This window comes from Podarcis vaucheri, assembly GCF_965113315.1.
Source record: "Podarcis vaucheri genome assembly, chromosome: 7".
Lineage (NCBI taxonomy): Eukaryota > Metazoa > Chordata > Lepidosauria > Squamata > Lacertidae > Podarcis > Podarcis vaucheri.
The window spans coordinates 51368912-51391052 of NC_138765.1; the positions used below are offsets into that span (position 1 = coordinate 51368912).

The 22141-nt window shown below is 42.3% G+C and overlaps 1 protein-coding gene across 12 annotated transcripts in view; it reads left to right on the forward strand.

Moving 5' to 3' along the window:
• ZFHX3 (zinc finger homeobox 3) overlaps positions 1–22141 on the forward strand; it is a 262705-nt gene that overhangs the window by 50442 nt on the left and 190122 nt on the right. For 10 of the 12 annotated variants that reach the window (XM_082229254.1, XM_082229255.1, XM_082229256.1 and 7 more), the window contains one exon: positions 20671–20993. The exons of 1 other annotated variant lie outside the window; for it this stretch is intronic. The gene's annotated coding sequence lies outside the window, so the exon portion shown is untranslated. Of the gene's footprint in view, positions 1–20654; positions 20994–22141 lie in introns of all 12 variants that reach the window. One more of the 12 variants, XM_082229258.1, reaches the window with a different exon arrangement.

Here is a 22141-nt window from a genome sequence, read left to right on the forward strand (position 1 = left end):
CAATAAAACGTGATAGAAGAAACAACAACAAACAAACAAACAAACAATTAAAATACGGCTTAAAATACAGCTTAAAATGCAGCCTCATTTTAGTAGTAGTACTTAAGGTAGGCGATCTCTGTCATAGCAGTGGCAGGGAGAATTTTGACTAGGTACACATTGCTTTGTGCGGGTATTTAGTAAAACTGAATAACTTCACCATATAGAGCACTCCATTTTACATAGAGTCATTCAGGGCACAGGAATAAGAGAACATACCCTGCCCTTTTATTTGGCTACTGAGATGCCATTTTTATTCCAGGGCCAGCCATGTTATCAGTCTCTGCAATAGGGGGTGGTCCTCCATTACATTGCACCTATCAAGTCAACTACCCTGGCCAAAGACAGATGTTCCTTTATGTTTGGTGCTGGGAAGACAAGGAAATGTGTAGTGGCCAGAAGGCAGGCATCGCTGCAGAGAGATGCTTTTAAGAGATGCTGAGACTCCACAATGGGTAGGGAATGTGGCAGAATATGGGCAAAAAGGAACTAACATGGAGATCAGGGTTAATAGCAGGAGTTGTGTGTGCCTCTGGATGGCTGCCTGATAAGGGCCTGCAGGAGTAGGAATTTAATAGGTTCCAAACAGCTGAGGTCAGCTTTGTGCTGTAACCCCAGGTAACCAGTAGAGGAGGGTTCAGGTAAAAGAGCCTTGCGCATTTCTTAATTGTAGGGATCTGCCTCTCACCACTTACTATGCCATGTGCCAATTTGCAGAGATATCTCAGTACTTTGAAATGAACTTTGTTGCTATATGTCAATAAATTAAATCTTGATTCAGAGAAGCAAGTTGGATTAGGAGAAACATTACATCTCTTCAGCCCTAGAGTTTTGTGACTTAATACATTCTCTATTAACCTATAGACCTTGAGCTGCTTTTATAACCACCACTACAGGCAGGGAAGGAGCCCTGGCAGTGTTCGCTATTTTTACATTTGCTCTTGTCTACCTGTCCTCAATCTCCTTCTGCATATTTCCAGATATCCTATCCTTATTAGTTATTGGTTCCCCTTTTTTCATAACTAAATACTGGCAGAATGTCTGAAACAGAGCAGATATGGTGTAACTTCAATTCCCCACAGCAACAGCATACCATTTCTGCCAGTATAATAATAATAATAATAATAATAATAATAATAATAATAATAATAATAATAATAATAATAGGTTTCTCCAGCCACTCTGGGCGGTTTAAAGGGCTCATCCAACTAAGGGCTCGTCCATACTTCCACTTGTCCTGTGCCTAGAAAGTGTGGCTCCAAGTGGTTTGACCTGCACTTTCTAGGCATTGGTCCAAGCAGTTTTCTCCTTGCCCTGCTCCCTTCCCCAGAGAAAACCAACCTTTTAGTGCTAAATTGGAGCAAACGTCCATCTGGAGAAAACCTGAATTGCTGGTTGCTCAAGTTGAATGCTAAAGAGTGGTTTTCCCTGGGGTGAGAAGCAGTGGGACAAACACTAAGTTCAACTTTGAATAAACCCATTGAAATTAATGCACTTAGGTTAGGGATCATCCAGACTTGCTTTTGTGCCATGTTTCTAGGCACAGGCCCACACTTTAAAGCTCCATTTTCAAGTGCCTTTTTTATGGCTAGCACTATCCCACTGAATTGCCATTTGTTCCACTTCAGCATGAAAGAGTGGGTTTTCCTGGTGAAAGAGGTGGTGGTGGATGGGGCGAGCACTTGGACACAGACCAGGAAAGCACAGACATGTGCCTAGAAAGCACAAGACAGAAGTTAAGTGTTGATGAGCCCTTTGTCACATCCATCAATTTCAATAGGTCTCCTTTGCGTTATTGTGGGTTGTATTGGATACAACCCACAAACTCCACAGTCAGAGACCACAGTTTAGACAATAGTTGTATAGGACTGAGGTCAAAACCCGGTCCTCCTATCATGCACTCTAGCGCTATGCGATTTTTCAATATATTGGCCAAAATCAGTTTTGAAATCACACTGCGATAATGATTTTGACCCGGCAATATGCAGCAATATATCACTACTTGCTACTCGCACGAGGGAGGGCAGGGCAGCCAATTTCAAGGCACCACCGATATTGCACAGTGATCTCAGCCAATAACCATGTTTATCTGAGCTGCCTTCCCTCACGCTGATGGAGAGGCACGGCCATCACTGCTGATCTGAGTTGCCTTTCCTCACTTGAAGGCACTGTGGCACTACCTTCCCCTGGCACTGAGGCAGAGCAGCTTTTCTCAGTCAGCAGGAAAGCAGCAGCCGCCACAGTGGACACTCACTTGATCTCCATGACTGCTCCTTCCCATATCCCCACGCCTGATCTGCACACACCCCATCTGCACGATCTCTGCGACTGCTCCTTCCCTGATCCTCATGCCTGATCTCTAATTTCAGACGTTGTGATATAGTGGAATATTGCGATGTTTAGCTGCTGATACATCATGATGCCGAAAACCAGATATTGCTCAGCCCTAATGCAGACTTAGATCTCTCAATGGGGAACTTTGATAATGGGAATCTGGGAGAAATGGCCCTTTGCATACAGTGAAACACTTAGCACAATGTAGCCTGTCTTCATAACACTCATAGGAACCTGAGCACATTGCTAACTTTTCTCTTCCTAGAACTGTAGCAGATACGTACATCATCTTGGGACTCCAAACACAAACATACAATAACAACCCTCAATCTCTTCAACAACTGGAGTGCCAGGCAGGCACATACAGGGCTTGTCTGAGGCCCAGGGCAGGACTCTTGTTGGAATAAAGTTATAAACTCAAACAAAAAAGCAGTCAGTGTCTGGTGCCCCCCCCCCCCCAGACAGCTTAGCTCATTGAGGCACAGGGCAAGTGTACTTGGCTGCTCACTCCCCTGTATGGGCCTAGTGCCAGGATAGAGCACCTCTTACTAGTAAGCAAGAAAGGGGAAACACTTGCTTCAGAGTAAGGCTGCTGCACCTGTTTCTGAAGTTTCTGACTCCTGGAAAGGCCAAGCTTTGTGCTTAAACATTGCCAAGATTGGGTAAACTCAGGAACACCTTTGCCTTACAGAAGCACCTTCTGGATGCCTATAGTCAACAAGTGGATGCACACACAAAGGGATGAGTATACTCAGTCACTGCAGTCTCTCCCCCTCCCTCCATGGAGAGGAGAGGCAGAAGCTGAGCTATAAGCATAGGCTGCACACTGGGGATGGGGGACAGGGCTGGCCCATCTTGCAAAATAGCAGGGGTGGGGGGAGGTCACATGAGTTGTCAGAGCAAGGGATGGTAAAAAAGGATATTGTAGAGTAGGATAAGATCCAGAAAAAGGCAGCCAAAATGATCAAGGGGATGGGGCAACTTCCCTATCTGGAAGAAAGATTGTCTAAGTCACTGGGTGAAGGGAGAAGTCTATTCCATGGGGAGAGCTAGGAGTTAGCTTGGGAAAGTTTATGGCCATGCTCTGTGCCACTATGAATAGCCTTCTGCCACTGCCCTGAACATTCCTCCGTCTGTCCTAAGCTACTGTATATGGGAGCTCTACTGGATAAGCAGAGCTCTTCTGAATGCAAGTATTACACAGTCAGTGTTGCTGCTCTGCCTAATAAAATGGGCAAGGAAAATGAGATGCTGCATCATCAAATCCCTGTGTTGAGTCTGAGATACCAAACACATTTTCCTCATTCCTATTTGGAAAACCTGTTTCTCTCCCAGCCTCATCAGATATCAAGTTACTCTTTTAAAATTATAACAATAGTAGTACTACAACAGGGGTGTTAGTAAAAAGAAGCAAACCACACACTTAAAACTGAAAATGAACAAACTCATTTATTTTGATGCTAGTGACATTCTCTTAGGTTTATGCACCTGGTTTTTCTTACTCTTAAATTCAGCCCTTCATGTTGCTCACAAGGCTGGAGGGGCCAGGAAAGCCCCATAGCACAGACTGACTAATAAGCTTTCTCAAAATTTTGGGGGTTGCCATGCATTTTTAGGAAAATAAACATTGCTGCTGTGTTTTGGCTGGTTACAGAGCTTCGCACTAATTGGCCTAAGTAACATGTACTGTAGGTAAAGATTTTTTCTTTGTGTGAGGAAGAACCATTTATGCATTTTTGGATAGGGACACATAAAACAATGATCAAAAATTGTTACCTTGTAATTTCTTGTCTGTGCATTTTATCCTGATGCGATAAATAGTTTTAATAGCTGGCTTGTGGAATGTTCTTATTTCTTGAACTTGGACACAGGTCAGAGTTTGTCTTGTATGTTGAAAACTGAATGTTCCAGACACAGCTGAATTTTGATTTATGTTGGTGGCAACTTTCTTCTTATGTGTGGCTTGCTGTTGAGGGAATGATATGATTGCACTGTAAACATTAGACGCCAAACATTGGTGCCATAAAACATGATTTGATGAGTACATTTTTGCCCTGTCTTCTTACTACTTAGTCTTTGCTCTGGTCATTGTGTCATTCTGGTCATTCAGTCTCAGGGAGAATAGTTCTATTGGTTATTTGTAAGACTAAGCACTCAAGCAGTGCACATCTGCTCCATTTCTTCAAGGGGAAGCTGAGAGGGATGAGTAAATTTCAAAACATTTACAGCAGTCTAAAATCCAGACAAATAGATCTAGTTATTTGCAGGGTTAATTTTCCAAGAGTCATAAAAAGTCTTGAACAGTGCTATTTTTCTAGAAAAAAAGGTGACGGAACTCACCATGAACATCTCCCTCATTTTCTTAGAATGGCAATGGCGCCCACCTGAGAGGTGCCAGAACTGAGTTCTGGTGAGTTCTTTTCTGGAAAAAAGTCTTGAAATGTTTTATATGCTCTTATAATATTTTTCTCTTAATGAATGAATATGTGAAGATAGATGCCTAACTTTCCAGGACAGATGGTTGTGTGTGGTACACTCTACAACGAGAATACTCTTCACCTCTTTAGTCACTTCCATTTTCTTCCTCTTCATGTAAAAAGGAAAGGTGAAAGGCTGGCATAGAGTATCAAAAGGTATCCTGTATGAATAGAAAAACAGTCTTACTGTCTTTGTCCAATTTCCCAAGCCTGCTGCAGCTCCTGCACCCTATTGCATTCAGAGGGAGTGTAGGAGATGCTGGAGTGTGGGGGTGGAAGAGGAGTCAGGAAAGCATCATACCACAGAACTCTGCTTAAACAATCTTCTCTGAATCCAATATAGCAAATCCAAGGGTGTTCCCCAAATGTTTTTTTTTTCCTGAGGAGTGGATTGCTTGCAGGGATCTAGAAAGACCTGAGTTGCCTTTTTGCAAAGCTGTTTTTTGCTTATTGTTTGGAGCCAGACCTTCATTTCCAAAATGGTTTGAAAGAAGCCAGATTTGCCTGTGACAGGACTCTGAGTTAGTGTAGTCCAACTAGCTTGCTGCAACAAATCTCACAAACCAAGCTCCCCTATAATCTTCTTTGAGAACTGCATTTGATGTGACCTTACCAAGCCTGTGGCCAGACAAGATCTTTGAACATCTCCTCAGAACTACCATGATAAGCTCTTTGATTACCCAGCTCAACTGGATCCCCAACCCCCACCCTCCTCCTCAGCACATCCCTTCTTCATGCATAGGCAGCTTTTAGGGGTAGACCTGCCTCCGCCCCTTTTCATTTTCCTACAGTGTTCTAAATCTCAAGACATAGTTAACCCAAATCCAGATTTATTTAGGATTTATCTACTTTATTAATTCCTGTTGTGTTGTGCAAAAGTGCTGAAGGATTCAGATTGCCTATGAAATTAAAGAGAGCTTTTCAAAAATGAAGCATAATTTTAAAAACATTTTGTTAGCCAAAGCTCAGAATACAGCATTTTAAAGGCTACTTTGGTTGGGAATTGGCCATAATAATTTGATTTTTTTCCTTCTAGTAAATACGCTATCAAGCTGTTTCATGAATTAATCAGGGTTTAATGTAGATTTAAACATTTACAATGCAGAATAATTTGGGTTGAAATAATCCCCCTTGATAAAGCTAGAAAGCCCCCACAACTGTCACCATCTCTGACAGCCAGGCATCTAGACCTTGAATATGCAAATCACAAGAAGAAAAATGTGAGCAAGACTTAAGATGGTGCTTCATTTCTACATCTTTGTCAGTTAACTGTTGGCACTAAGTGAGTATTAGAACAATTCTGAAAAGCAACTAAATACCAACTGAAGCCTGTTCTAGATGGTGAACAGGGAGGCATCTGATTCTGCTCCTGGAGCTGTTCCTCTTCAAATAGATCATTTGTGTCATATGATGTTCATCTGTTTATGAGACTCTTTTCTGCCTTTACAACACTGTTGGGTTCCATGGAGACCCTTTGGGTTTTTAGTTCACTGGCACAGAGATCACCATTTTATGTTGACATGGGCCCTTACTGTCCACACCAGGCATATTTGTCATGTGGTTTATTTAAATTATTTATTTGTATAAAAATTCTCTACTAACTACATTTTTTAAAAAGCATGGCAATGAATAACATAAAATCAACAATAATAAACAACAATTATATCAACAAAACTAACATAGAATACATCAAAAATCAGATTAGTACATCAACATAACTTAATGTACTAATGCAGATACCCCTTGGGGAATGTCTGGGTAAAAAGAAGAGTTTTAAGCAGGAGCCTAAATGCCTGCTTGAGATTCACTGGGAGTGCATGCCAAAAGGAAGGTGCTTCCACTCTAAAAGCTTTGGTCTCAGTAGACATAAGAGGACATTCAGGAGCATACTGTACTTCTAGGAGTGTCTCCGCTGAGGATCAAAGTGACTGGACTGGGCTGTAGAAGGTAGCAAATCCTCAGAGGTAATCTGGTCCTAAATTGTTTAGGGCTTTGTACAGTACCTCACTAGCAAGACCTTAAACTTAGCCTGCTAGCGTATCTACAGCCAATGTACCTTTTTGTCAGTAGGGCATCTCCATATAACTACGCTAGTTGTAGCTTCTGGACCACCTTAAGAGAAGCCCCACATATAAGGAGTAACCAACCATTTATTCATTTATGTTTATTTGTTGGATTTATATTCCAGCTCCCTAATAGAAGGGAACTAAAAGTATCGTATAAGGGGTTCTTAGACAGGCTGTCTTCCAGGCACTGACCAAACCCACACCTGGTCATGCCCTGAGATCGTTAATAAATGTCACTGTACAGTCAGTCAATGAACTGCTTTTCAGATGGTTATCAACTACAGAACTCATCCTTTTACAAAATCAAGATGTCTTTTTCTGCTACCAGCCACTTCCATCACTTCTGCAACTGGCAGTTTTCCAATAAAGCCAATATCCCCAACCCCAGAGGAAGTTCATCAGTGGGAAGTGGGCACTGTCTGTTTACTCCAGCAATTTGACAACAACATTAGCTTACACTTTATTAGCAGACTACTACACCTTGAACCCTGACCCTGGCAGTGACCACAGATAGCCTACTAGATAGATGCCGATCATTTGAAGCAAACTGGTAACATTTTTAAGGCCAGATATCACAACCAGCAGGCACTGGATAGTTTTAAAAAGGAATGCTCTGTACATTTTGTAAGAAAACACGAACAGGAGATTAAGCCATCTGAGCAGGACCTTCTTTATATGGGATTTTCAGGCTAAGATTTGCTTGGCATTTGAGGCAATGACTAGGGTGCCTTACCCTGAAGCTGTTTAATGTGGATGATCTCATGACTGGAGTAGCTCTTGGGTGGCTTGGTTACTTTGAGTGCCTGCACTTGAAAGTGGTGGTGAAAAAGCCTTGCACGCAGATCCTTTGGTGCCAGGTCTCTGTGATTTCCCCCTTTCCCAGGCTGTATCCTTGCAACCTGTATGGAGCTTTCTCTCCTGGAGCCAGAAAGGCATTTCCCATCAATAAAAGCATTAGCTCACTAAACAGTCTGATGGCTTTGCTTCTCTGGATTAACCCTTTGGGAGCTAGGATTCCTTCAGACTTGTAAAGATATTGATCACAGATCATGTTTGCTTTTTGTGTGCATGAGCACATAGGTATGTGTGTGTGTGTCTTCCTTTCTCTCTTTGTGGATAGTTTCAGATAGTCAGCACTTCTGCTACTTGAGAAAAGGAGAGTTGTGCAACTCCTGTGGTTAAATGGACAGGGAGTGTGGACATCATATTTCTTTGAAGAGACTATTTGGACCCTTAGCCTCAGAAGTAACCTGTTGATTATTTGCAGGGGCAAATGATTATTTCACCTGGGTCAAAGACCCAGTTTTGTACACACGCGCCCCATGTATGTATTTGTGTACACACACAGGCTGGGAGCCTCAATGGCACCCTTCTGGAAGCTTCACCCGGGGCAAAAACCTGGCTACCCCCCAATAGCTATGGCTCTGATTATTTGTTTAGGTATTACAGTATTTATTTAATATTTTAATTACATTTTAAAAATAGTTGTTAGTTTTGAACTAGGATCTTGGACACCAGGGTTCAAATCCACATTAAACCATGAAACTCAGTAGGTAACCTTGGTCCAGTCATTGTCTCTCAGTTTAGCTTATCTCACAGGATGGTTGTGATGGGGAAAAACCATGTATGCTTGAGCTCCTTGGAGGAAATGTTGGAAACAAATAGTAACTTCAAAACAACCACCACCACCACCCTAAAAAGGAAAAATCAAAATAAGGAAGAAGGACATGAAGGAGACACACCAAGGTGCTTTTGACGAGATAAACTGGAAATACAAATCTGACCAAATGTTACCTCATTTTTCATCTTTGCACTCATGCTATTGCTTTGGGTTAGGGTTAAAATTGTTATTGCGTTTGTGGAGATCTGGAATAATTTCCCTTACTCCCATCTCCTAAATCAGGATTTCCCAAACTTGGGTCTCCAGCTGTTTTTGGACTACAATTCCCATCATCCCTGACCATTGGTCCTGCTAGCTAGGGATGGTGGGAATTATAGTCCCAAGAAAGCTGGAGACCCAAGTTTGGGGAACCCTGCCCTAGATGTTCTCTTGTGATTAGTGAGCACTGTTGACTATGTGATATGCAACTGCCTTTTGTTAAGACTGCTTGGAGGAAATGCAGAAAAAGGCAGTGTACCTTCTATGGCCACACTGAGACTCTTTGTCCATCTATCCCAGTATTTTCTATTCTGATTGGCAGCAGCTCTCCAGGGTTGTCATTTCAGGCAGAGAGAGGCCTTTCCCATCACCTGCTATCTTTTTAACTGGTGACGTCCTGGACCATCTTCTACATGTAAAACAACTGCTCTGCTAGTAAGTTATGCTCCCTCCCAGCGTTTGTTTTTTTTAAGTGTTCTAAGGAACAGGTACAGAAAGACCTGGGAATATTTGAGAGGGCTGCAAGTGATTTACAATTTTTATTTAGTGTTTCTTTTACTATTTTTATTTATTATGTTATTTATATTGATAATCAGTGTAGACACTTCACGTGAGACTGGTTGAACCACTTTTGATCTACCACAGAGGGATGGCATCTATTTCAGTATTACTTTTTTAAAAAAGATTTGTCTAAGAAGGTTTTCTTTCTACAGAGGAACAGTAGCAGACATGCCTATTGGGGTGCAGATGGATCATGAGAGATTAATCGGTGAAATAGAATCCCACCCAAACTGTACCAAACTGATCTGGGGAAGATTGCACTTCAAAGTGCTGATTTCCACTGGCAGAATTTCTCTTGGGATACAGTAGAACTTTGCACCCAAAAGTGAAGGCTTGAAGGTCTTGACCTTGAATGAGTTCTCATTAGGAAGGGGGCACTGCCCAGGATGGGGAATTAGAAAGACAGAAGGAAAGAGGGGCAAGGTCACCACATAATGAAGTGGTCAGCATTGGATTTCTGTCAGTCACACTGGTTAAGCATACAATTGAGTTCAGCAAGACCCATTAAGGAAGCAGTAGTAGCAGGCCCAAGAGTGACTGAGACGATTTAAAACCAGGAGCCTGATACAGTCATGAATCTTCCACCCAGAGTTTGAGAAAGCATATGGCTGTAAAAGATCCCCACACTATTCCTAGTCTTTGGAATCAGGACCAAAGTTTCCCAAGTCTGCATGATCAATGCCTATGCTCAATTTAAACACCTAATTCTGTAAAACTGTCCACTTAATAGAAATCTTGTTTGTGTGAGAGAAAAAGAGAGAGAGAGAAATAAAAGTTAACTTTACTTAAGCCAGAAGAGAGACTTCAGCAAGTGCAGATTACAGAAGAATCCAGCAATTAACTAATTGGGAAGAAACCTGAATATGTCCATTTTCATTTTCCAGTGCATGTAAGAAGATCAGTTCACAATGGGGGAGAAGGGGGAGAAAATGTGATGATGAATGCTTAAATGTGTATATAATGTGTTAATTATACACATTCTATACAAAACACAATTTGATTCCTGGTGTTCAGGTATCCCTGATGTTCTGTAGCAAAATTTTACTTTTACAGGCTTGCAAGTTAAATGTTAGAACTGTGCAGCAATATCTGTGCTACTCTTTGTGGCCAAATTATCCTCCTTCCACAGTGCCTCATTTGCTTCTTCCACTGCCCCTGAGATATGCAAGTTTCATCTCTGCTTAGTGAGCTTCTTCCTCACTTGAACCACACCTCAGATGCACCTTAAAAAATTTAAAAGGGCTACCACTTCGTTCCTAATTCACCCTCATCACCCCTTCCCTAATCTTAATCAAATGCTGTTTTCTCCATTCTCACTCTTGCATTGACTGAGAATTTCAAGGGACAAACCCAAGTGTTTTTGTTGTTGGCATCCATCCGTCTTGAGAGACAATGGAAGAGTGCGCCATTTGGGGGTAAGGTCAAATTGTTGGAGAATTACAGCACTTACTGTGGCTGTAGTGACCAGTACAGGAGAGACATAGTTTATTGGAGCTGGGGCAGATAAAGGCATCCAGTTTCACTGTTACAGGTGCACCATGGCATTTATTCTCTCTGTGCTCCTCCCAGCAGTCATTTCTCCTCTGGTCACTGCCGTGGATACATGACTTGTCTCCAGGCACTGCTGTCGTCTGCAAGGGATTCCCACATGGCAGGGTTAATGTTGCCAGCCTTTCCTGTGTCTTTGCCTGGAAGAGGGAACTCCATGCATATGTTTATTCAGGCATAGGCAAATGGCCCACCAGATGTTTTGGGACTACAACTCCCATCATCCCTAGCTAACAGGACCAGTGGTCAGGGATGTTCTGGAGGGCTGAGTTTGCCTATGCCTGGGTTTATTTGTGGAGGCAGTTTCCCCTTTTTCTGCTGGTCCTCTCTGGGAGAGAAATGTTTGCTGCTCAACAGAAAACAATTCAGGTATCAAGGATGTTAATGTAGCTGTGATTGGGCAAAAGATACCCCAAAACAGAACATAGCAGCAAAGATGGGCATTTTTATTTTTATTAATTTGAATATTATTCATATAAAAAAGATAATTCTCCCCCTCCTCCCAGGAGTTTGTGAACATTAAAAAAATTACCCAGCCAGTTCCAATGCAGACAAAGCCCTTTATTATTATATCCATATTGCAGGGCATGGAGTGATGGCTGAGAGAGCACAGGTTATGCCAGCCCTGCAAAGTAGCCCAGTGAGTCCACCCCCTGCTCCCCCATTTTGCTGTAGGGAGGTAGAACTGTGTAGTCCACTGCTGATCCTGGGATGTGTGTTGAGTTTTTTAGGGAAATGCAGGGGGCATAGCTGAGAACTTAATTGTAGCAACAGTAGGGGCTGGAGAGAGTAATAATAATAATAATAATAATAATAATAATAATAATAATTTATTATTTATACCCCGCCCATCTGGCTGGGTTTCCCCAGCCACTCTGGGCGGCTTCCAAAAGAATATTAAAATACTATGATACATCAAACATTAAAAGCTTCCCTAAACAGGGCTGCCTTCAGATGTCTTCTAAAAGTCTGGTAGTTGTTGTTCTCTTTGACATCTGGTGGGAGGGCGTTCCACAGGGAGGGCGCCACTACCGAGAAGGCCCTGTGCCTGGTTCCCTGTAAAAAAAAGGTAGCAAAATAATAAAGTGTTTTAGTCATAGATGTAAATATATCTGGATTCCAGGTCTATCTGTAGAAGCTACTAAATGAAAAACAACTGAGGGGTAGACTGGAATGCTTGTTTCTCAGAGGTCAGGTCTGTTTGGGTCTCACCGTTGCTCAATCGCTGGAACTTTAAGAAAAGGTAGATCAGCTCTCTCGCTGTGTGTGTGTGTGTGTGTGTGTGTGTCTGTGCACATATTTATTATTCTGGAATCTTTACTTTGTGCCTTCCATCCCAGAAAAAAATCCTGCAGATGCCCATGGTCCCATGCTGTTTGCTACCTTTCTACTTCTTCCCTCTGATATACGCAACAGCAAGGTTTGGCTTAGCAGATTGTGTGGAGCCTACGTCTTTCTCATTCTGCTCAACTGGCCATCACAACTCTTTCTGTGATCTCATCTGTCGATGCCCAGCTCTTGCTTGATGTCTCACTTCCGGAACAGAGGGAAGGCTCTGCCCCCCAAAATATTTAGTTAGCAGCTATTAACTTAAGTGGAATTGACTTTTTATCGGCTTTCCTCTGTATGACTGCCACCAGCGAAGGCAGTTTCCTCCTTTCCTCTTCTCCGCCTGTCAGTTCCCTCTACATTCCTATCGGCAGCCTTTAGCTCTGATCAATACTAACCACTGTGTAACAGCTCACGCACGGCTGCTTTAGTTCGCATCGATCAGACCTCTCTTCCAACAGGTAGCTGGCTCTTTTGAGGCAATGACTTGAGATAACTTCAGGCTAATTCATTACAGAGGATTTTAGGGAGGCCCCATGCCCTGTTTTGGAGAGAAACACAGATATCAGAAACGGAGAACAATGTCCCCTGTGCTTGAGATTCTGTATTTCCTTCCCCTTTCTTTTAGAATTGTAAGTGTAATCCAAATAATGGCATAAATCATCTCGGCAAAACAATTAGTTTTCAATAGCATGGCTTTGGCTTTTGCCAAGCTGAAGGCCAAATTTTACTTAGAAATCTTCAGGGTAGGACCTCCTACCAGTTCTGCTCATCTTTTCTGATCCACATCCACAGTATTCTCCAGAGTTGCTTCTTGTCCTTGTAACACTAACTAACTAGAGCAGAGGGGTGATGCTGCTCAAGACCAGCATCACGCAAGTGTGGAACTTGGTTTGTCAAAGAGCAGCTTGTTTTTGACAGCAGCCAAGGACCAAGCTACCTTAAATGCTTTCCCACAGGTACACAGACCACTTTTGTTTCTGCTTAGCCTTTTAGGATTGAGAAGTTAAATATGAAAGTATACAAACCTGACACTTGTATATCTGCTCTCAATAAGCTTGTTAAATATTACACAGATCAATATGTCCACCCACTTCCAGAACTCACAACCCAAAAGGGGAAGCAATTCTCACATATGTTGCTGCCTTTTCCAGGCGAGGACAGAGGGCTGCAGGGCAGCTGAGGTTGTTACAGAATTCCCAATGAAGGGAGTGTTTATTATTGTAGAAGGTTTGATGCAGTCCCCAAAAGGAGCTAATCAACAAGTAATAAGACCTCAAGAGAGCAATTTAGAAACCTCAGCTTTAACTCTCTTGTAGCTGTAGCTAAGAGAGTAATGGTTGCTCCTGCTTTTGGCTGTGCAGCACTAAATGTAGTCATAGTTGGCAAAGGAGATCTGTGGTCCCTCCCTGACAGTCCTTTCTTTCATTTTTACCCCACCTTTCTTCTGCCTTGAAATCCAGTGCAGTATATGATGTTATCTGTCTAGCCCAGGACTGTCTCCTGTGGGTGGCAGTGGCTCTCCAGAGTCTTTGGCATAGAGTCTCCTGGCACCTGCTGCCTGAGACACTTTCCAGACCACAAGAGCAGTTTTAAAGTGAACAACCCTGGCTTTGGCTCTAAGCCTTTTCTATGTTCAGTCAAGGTTCAGTGGATCATCACCAGAAACATTTTGAATTGCATAAGCTGTATTATTGAGCAATAGGTCAAAAATTTATTTTGGGAATGTTGATCTTTATAGCGCATGATGATCAATGTGACAACTTGTGCAAGAGCTACAACACAGGTGACATTTCTTAAGTGTGCATCTAAGATGCTTTAAGTGTACCACATAATGATACAAAAAGTTACTGTGACAAGCATGTGTACCATAACAGGTACATTAATCAGGATTGGCTGAAGCTCCCTGTTATGTTTGTAGCCTAAGTGACAAACCAATGTTTCCCTGTGTGAAACAGTCCTAATTTCTAAAATTTATTGTACTCATAGTGAGCTTATATAATTTGCTTTTCTTGTTCCTTTCATTCTCTCTTCGACTTGCAGTGAATAACTGTCCCTTTTTATTGGTAAAATTAAACAGTCCTGCCCTGCCCAGAAAGATTAGGCTTAATTCAATAGCTTGGGAAGAGGTGATGAGGTAATTATAATGCTGAACCATATCCTGAATGGCTGTGTGCTTAGATCTCACTGATCCTCAAATTGGATAGTCACCCTGAACCTCCTCAGCAGTGGATATGAACTTTATCCAGTGGTTTGGGAATCTTCTGGCAACACCACTAATATCTGTATTCTTTAGTTCAGTGGTTTCCAGCCAGTGAGTTGTGGACACCTTGAGGGGCCATGGAATTATTGCAAGAGGTTTGCAAAGCAGCATTTTTTTAAAATCAGCATAACAGAAGAGATTAATACAATATATGAGTTATCCAACACAAGAATACAATAACTGTTTAAAGTGAATGATATTTATTATACTGATATTGATGGAATCAGCAGCTCATGGAAAATATGTTAGGATCATGCATCTAATAGTTCATATAAGTTAATCAGATGCACGTTAGTGAGTAGATGGAAGTTCATTCCGACTTCATCAGTCTAGTACCTCCTAAGCTGAGAGGTTTCCAAGTGAGTAGATACCCTGAGAATGCTACAAAGAAGCTCATGATGGCACATAAGGACAAACTTTTTCTTTCCAATGAGGTTATGCACCCAATTTCACCACCCTTTCCCAAGTACACAGGTGGTGGAAAACTCAGTCCAAAGATGACCGAATGCTTGTTAGGTCACATAACTCTGCCTACCAAGCAGCAGTAAAGGTGGTAAAGAAGAATTACTTTTCTACCTCCACTGTATCCTCAGAGAACCATCCAGCAGAGTTGTTTCAGGTGTTCTGTAGGCTAGTTGTACCAGAAGTAGTGGATGGGCCTCTGGAGCAGTCAGCAGCATGCTGTGATCAATTTGCACTACACTTTGAGGATAAAGTAACTTGGCTCCATAGTGCCTTCAGTGCCACTGTCATTGGTGTTCCAGCTGAGGTGTCCAATACAGTGCCTTCCTATGCTCTGAGGGATCAATTTCAGTTTATGATGATGTGGACATGACTCTTATAATGATGCAACTGGCTTCTTGCTCTCTTGACCCCTGCCCATCTTGGCTGGTGAAAGCTAGTCGTGGGGAGTGAGGTTGGCTGGATGTTTCCAGGGTATGGTGAACACATTCTTTACAATACAGTGTGATGCCTACTGCCTTTAAACTGGTGGTAGTGTGTCCACTCCTGAAGAAGCTCACCCCAGATTCCATGGTATCAGTGGCGTAGCGTGGGTTCTCAGCACCCGGGGCAAGGCAAGTAATTTGCGCCCCCTAACCCGTGGATTTTAGCTCTCGAGTCTCTTCCGCCCCCCCCAGATGTTGCGCCAGGTGCGGCAGGCCCCCCCTGCACCCCCCACGCTACGCCACTGCTCCCACCACAAGTCTTCAGGACAGCCATCCGAAGGCTGGCGTGGGGAGAAGGTCTCTCCGCCCCACCGCCAGGCTTCGGAGCAGCCTTCCGAAGCCTGGCGGCGGGAGGAGGTCTCTCCGCCCCACCGCCAGGCTTCGGAGGAGCCTTCCGAAGGCTGGCGGTGGGGCGGAGAGCCCTCCTCCCGCCGCCAGGCTTCGGAGCAGCCTTCCGAAGGATGGCGGTGGGGCGGAGAGCCCTCCTCCCGCCGCCAGCCTTCGGAGCATCCTTCCGAAGCCTGGCAGCGGGAGGAGGTCTCTCTGCCCCACCGCCAGGCTTCGGAGGAGGTCCGAGGACAGAGGGGAAGACGCGCTGCGCTTCCCCGCTGTCCCGGAGATTTCCCTATGGACTTTGGTCTTGCGAAGGGCCGGCCAAACGCGCGCCCCCCCAATGTTGCGCCCGGTGCGGCCGGCACCCCTGGCACCCCCCACGCTACGCCACTGCATGGTATATAACTGCTACTTCCTGGTTGCAAATACAGTGGTACCTCGCAAGACGAATGCCTTGCAAGACGGAAAACTCGCAAAACGAAAGCGTTTTTGGTTTTTTGAGTTGCTTCGCAAGACGATTTTCCCTATGGGCTTGCTTCGCAAGACGGAAACGTCTTGCAAGTTTGTTTCCTTTTTCTTAAAACCGTTAATACAGTTGCGACTTGACTTCAAGGAACAACTCATAGCATGTGTGTGGTAGCCTTTTTTGAGGTTTTTGAAGACTTTGGTGATTTTTGAAGCTTTTCTAAAACTTTTCCGAAACCGTGCTTCGCAAGACGAAAAAAACCGCAAGACGAAAAAACTCGCGGAATGAATTAATTTCATCTTGCGAGGCACCACTGTACTCCTTTTTGGGGAAGGTGGTGACAAGAGAGCTGGCTGAGCAGTTGCAGGAGTTCCTGGAGGATATGAATTATCTAGCTCTGTTTCAGTCTGGATTCAGGTGCAGTTTTGGGACAGACTCAGTCTTGGTTGCCCTGATAAATGAACTGAATCGAGAGTAGGACAGGAGAAGTGCCTCTCTGCTTCTGCCTAATCTCTTGTCCGCTTTGATACCACTACCCATGGTATCCTTATGGACTGTCTCTGTGGGATAGGCATCAGGGGCATTTTTCTACTGTTGTTTTGCTGCTACTTACAGGGTGTTTCCAATGAGTAGCATTAGAAGATAGCTTTTTTGGTTTAATGGTCTTTGCACTACAGTGTACCACTGCATGCAATCTTGTTCTCAATGTGGTTCTTTCTTTCTATCATCTGTCTATCATCTATTTCAAATTTTTGTTCAACATCTGTATGAAGCCACAGGGCGCACTCTTTTGGAGTTGGGAGGCAAAGTGTCATCAGTACAAAGATGACACACAGCTCTACTTCTCCATAACATCTGAGTCAATAAATACTGTGCAAAATCTGAACCATTGTCTGGGCACAGTTGTGGAGTTGAGATCCAGTAAGCTGAGCTTGAACCTTTGGAGAACAGAAGGATGGAGGATTGGTGGTCCCCACATCTAGGAGCTAGGCCAGTTGCCTGTTCTATACAGGTTTGCACTCCCTCTGAAAGAACATGTTCAGAGTTGGGGAATTATCCTGAATCCATCCTTGTTGCTGGAGGATCAAGGTAGCCTCAATGACTAGGAGCGCCTTTTACTAGCTATGGCTGGTATGCCAACTATGACCATTCTTGGACAGGAATAGTTTGACTGCTATGATTCACTCAGGACTCAGTTATTGTTATGTGCTCTATGTGAGGCTACCCTTGGACCTGGTCTGGAGGCTCTAGCTTATGCAAAATGCTGCAGTTAGACTGTTGATTGGGACAGACTATTGCCAACACATAACCCTGGTGCCTGTATGCTACCCAGCCAGGTTCATTGTTCTTATTTACAAGGCCCATAACAGCTTGGATCCAGGATAGCTCAGGGATTGCCTGATTCTTTATATTCCTGTTTGATTACTGAAGTATTTGGGGTAGTCACTGTTGGTGGTCCCCCATGGCTCAGATGCACAGATTGTATCCACAAGGAGCTGCCCACTCAGTATAGTGGGCCTAATTTTATGAAACTTCCTTACAGTTGAGGTCACACAGGCCCCCTTGCTGTTGAACTCCCAGTGTTTACTGAATACTTTTTAAATTTAATTTTAATAAGACTATTTTAAATTAGCAAAAATTTACCATTTGCCTGATAACAAATGTTGGAAATGTAAGGAAACTGAAGGTACTTTTTATCATCTTTGGTGGACATGCCCGAAGATTAAGGCTTTCTGGGAAATGATATATAATGAAATGAAAAAGGTATTTAAATATACCTTCCTTAAGAAACCAGAGGCCCTTCTCTTGGGCATTGTCGGCCAATTGGTGCCAAAGAAGGATAGAACTTTTTTCATGTATGCAACAACAGCAGCAAGAATACTGATCGCAAAGTATTGGAAGACACAAGACTTACCCACCTTGGAAGAATGGCAGATGAAAGTGATTGACTATATGACATTGGCGGAAATGACGAGCAGAATTCGTGACCAGGGAAAGGAGACTGCGGAAGAAGACTGGAAGAAATTTAAGATTTACCTTAAAGACTATTATAAACTTGATGAAGCTTAGAATGTCGAGATTTTACAGAGAGAAAGGGTTGCAGTAATATAAGATTAGATTAAGAAAGGACTATGATGAATTAGGACGGGAAAAAACATTTACAAGTTGCTATAAAAATTTGGACATGAGGATGCAGAAAGGGGAGGTATGGGGAAGTCCGAGGAAAGAAGTTTATGAAAGGACATTATGAAATTATACTTGTTTGTTTGTCTTTTTTGTTTAATGTTTGTTTGTTATAAAAACTTTTGTAAAACCAATAAAAATTTTATTAAAAAAAAAAGACTATTTTAAATTAAATTCTGATTTTATTGATTTAACTAATTTTAGTCTTATTGTATTTGGTTTCCTGTATACCACTTGAGATTACTGTGATTAAGTGGTATATAAATTGTTTAAATAAACAAAATAAATAAATGACAATCAAAGTACCACAACATCTTACAAGGGTGACTTCAGATGCTATGTAAGCATCAGGACACAGAACATTTCAAGTCTTCTACCCTATGTACAGATTTACCACAATCTTCAACCTCTGCTGAAAATGATCAGCTGCAGGTTCCCCTTCCTGGATGCTGAGATGCCTGCTTACTGCTGCTGTTGCTTATTTTCATATTCTGAATCCTGTGCATTCCCTCATGTGTTCCATTAGCTGCTCCAGATCCTTTTTTGGCTGAAGAGCAGGATTAATAAAAAAGAAGAAAAAGAAGAAAAAACATCAGCAATCTTGCAGCTAATTGCCAGAGTGCTCCAAAAGCCAATTGAGGTTTCATTCCTGGTCTATACATGAATCCATTCATCAACTGGTGGGCTGAAAGCTTGTAGAACACCCTATCTATGTTGCTGTTTGTGTTTAAATATCATAAACATAGGGCTGTACAAAGAACAGGTTTGACAGGTCTCTAGCCAAAGAGGTTTCCAATCTAAAACTTCTTCCATTCACCATCCTTTCCAATAAAGCCTTGTCAACTGTTTTCCTGTATTTTGAATGGAATGGTGTATCCACAATAAGATGCTTGGATTTCCACCAACCGTGCTGGAAGCTGGTGGGACTGTGACAGTGCTGATGCCAGAGTCCCTCTTGTTTTGAAGATGACTAACAGAATAGCAGCAAAGCACTGAAAAGGCACAAAATGGCATTTGGCCAGTGCCTATGAATCATAAAATGGGATAATAAAATCATGAAAATAATCTCCAAAAGGCAAAATAAATTACCGAAGTTACTGCTTATTTGCATGTACAGTTTGACAATAGAGCCATAACCATAAATGATTTATGCCTGCTTTAACAATACACTCATTTTACTGAAAGGTGGTCAGCACTAAGACTTCTGTGGCATGGTGCCATTTGTTGACAGGCTAATGTTTCAGCAGCAATACATTAAATTATGAATATCACTATCCTAACATGGAAGGTTATTGGCTCAATATGCTTAATTAACCCAGCCTGAACTATGCCCACAAGCCAGTGTGGACCATCCCTGCAGTGCTGGAATAGGGGACAAAGATTAGAAGGGTAACAACTCACTTCATCTTTTATGCAATGAGACCTTAAAAGCTGAGCAGTCCTCAGATGCTCTTCCAGGGACAGTTGGGCTGTATTTTTCAAGTTGCAGCCTGTCGATAGCTGAGTCCTTACTGATAAAACTGCTAATAAGAGGAGACAGTTATTGGATGTCTCAAGTAAGAAGTAGCAGAAGGGCTATAAACTAGGCTGAGGGGCTCCAGGAGGCGCAAAAGGGTGGCTTATCTGGGCCACAACCTGGTGAGATGAGTGGCTCTGCTAATAGCATTAGCAGGGATTTTTTTTTTTTTTGCATGCATCCTAACTGGAAGAATCAGACACTTACCACTTATGGCACCAAAACTTACCTTTCATTCAGTATTTCATAAAATGGAATAAAATTCTGAATCATTGGTCCTTTAATTCAGATTTTGCAAATTGTGCAATGCTTTCAGATTACTGAGGTTCTTGCCTACAGTTGCTTCCTTCCTACAGTGTTGGAGCACAAAACATGCTCTGTTGACTTTTAGACTCTTCTTTCCATATTCTGCATGCTGTTAAACCCCATCAATATCTTCTTCCTGGGTGCTGCACTAGCTGGCTCCCATTGTATGTCCTTTCAGAGAAATATTTTTTCACAGGGAATGCACTGGTCTCAAGTATTATACATATATCCATCCCTGGATAATCTAAGACACATTAGAAATAAAGTTATATGGTAGTTGGGGTCATGGAATGGCAGTATATTATATTCTCAGTGGGTTGAAACATATACTGTAGGTAGGGAGCTGGATTGGATTGTAAAAAACTTATGAGCTGTGTTTAGTTCCCATCTCAAGGAGCCAATGTAGTCTTCTCTTATTTTAGGATGGAAGAGTCCTTACCAAGGACCTACCTGGAGAGGAGTTCAATCGCAGACTCTGTGCTTCATCCATCAGCTGGACAATCAGATGCAGAAATTATTTCTTCATCTTTGATTTATTAGACTTTACCAGAACCAAAAGATGCTATGAAACAGTAAAGGGATTGGTCTGAAAAAATTCATACAGAAATTCACCAAAGAGTCAATTAATCTGCAGAAACAAACTGTTCATGCCCACTTGGTGATTCTGGGCCTCCTTACTACCATCTGGATCTCAAAGACGCATGAAAAGAAGAGCCTAGAAAGGAAGTGCAAGAGACACCAACAGGTAGGAAGCACATGGTGCAATTTTCATTTTTTCCTGCTGAGTTTTTAATGTATTGTATCCCATCCACCACCGTTGTCATTTTAATAGAAGGACGGTATAACATTTTCATACATATTGTTAGTTATTTATACTACCCTTTCCATGAGTCAAAAGATGGTTTACAACAGGTAGAGAGAGAGAGAAATCCACAAAATAACATAATCCTTAACAACTCCTAACAAATCAGTAAAATACAATTACTAATACATAAGTAAATAAATCATCAAATTTTCTAAAGCAGTAACTCTCATAATACCATGAGCCACCATTTCATATTTATCCACCCCTCCCACAATTAAATTCATGAAAAATCTTCAGAAGAGGTGTTAGGGTAGAACAGACTGAAACATGAACTCTGTCATTTTCACAGTTAGGGAGGATTGCCACTCTGTCTCTTTGTCAATAACAAGTCATTAAAATGAAGATGAGACCATAGTGCTAGGTCTTTTTACTAATCATGATGGCTATATGCTATCTATATCAAAGTATGCCTCTGAACATCAGTTGCTGGGGATCACAAGTGAGAGAATGCTATTGCGCTTATGTCCTGCTTGTGAACTTCCCATAGGCAACAATATAGCCATGAGGACAAATCCCTATGGGAAATCCACAAGTAGGACATGAACACAATAGCATTCCCACCCCCACCCCCACTTGTGGTCCCCAGCAACTGGTGTTTAGAGGCATACTGGCTCTGATCCTGGAGGTAAAAGAGCCATCATGACTTACAGCCACTGATAGCTTAATTCTCCATGCATTTGTCTAACCCTGCTTTTAAGCCATCTGTGTTGGTGAACATCACCACATCTTGTCATTACAAATTCCATAATTTTATTTTTCACAATTGATATACAGCTTAATTATGATAAGTCTCCAAGCTTACACAAATAAATCAATGCAGTGAAAATAAAAATCAATTAAAGCGATAAAATCAGAATTCAGTTAAAATACCCAATGGAACAAAAAGTCTTCATTAGGTGTCACATACTCAACAGGAAAGGGACCCATCCACCCTCTGTTGGAAGTTCCATAAAATTGGGCCCACAATACTCAATGTGTGAAGATGCCCTTTCTTTTGTGCATCTTGAATCTTCAGCTTCATTGGGTGG